Below are 246 nucleotides of genomic sequence, written 5' to 3' on the forward strand. Positions count from 1 at the left end.
CATTTTTTGGGGAGATTTTTGGCAGTTTTGGGGGCATTTTCTGGGGTGATTTGGGTCAGTTTCTGTTCATTTTTTGGGGAGATTTGGGTCACTGTTTATTTTCTGGGGAGGTTTGGGTCCATTTCTGGTCCTTTTTTGGGGGAGATTTGGGACAGTTTTGAACCATGTTTTGGGGAGATTTTGGGACAGTTTTGGGGTCATTTTCTGGGGTGATTTGGGTCAGTTTCTGTTCATTTTTTGGGGAGA

The sequence above is a fragment of the Corapipo altera genome, unplaced genomic scaffold (assembly GCF_003945725.1).
Source record: "Corapipo altera isolate COAL_440 unplaced genomic scaffold, ASM394572v1 165, whole genome shotgun sequence".
Taxonomy (NCBI): Eukaryota; Metazoa; Chordata; class Aves; order Passeriformes; family Pipridae; genus Corapipo; species Corapipo altera.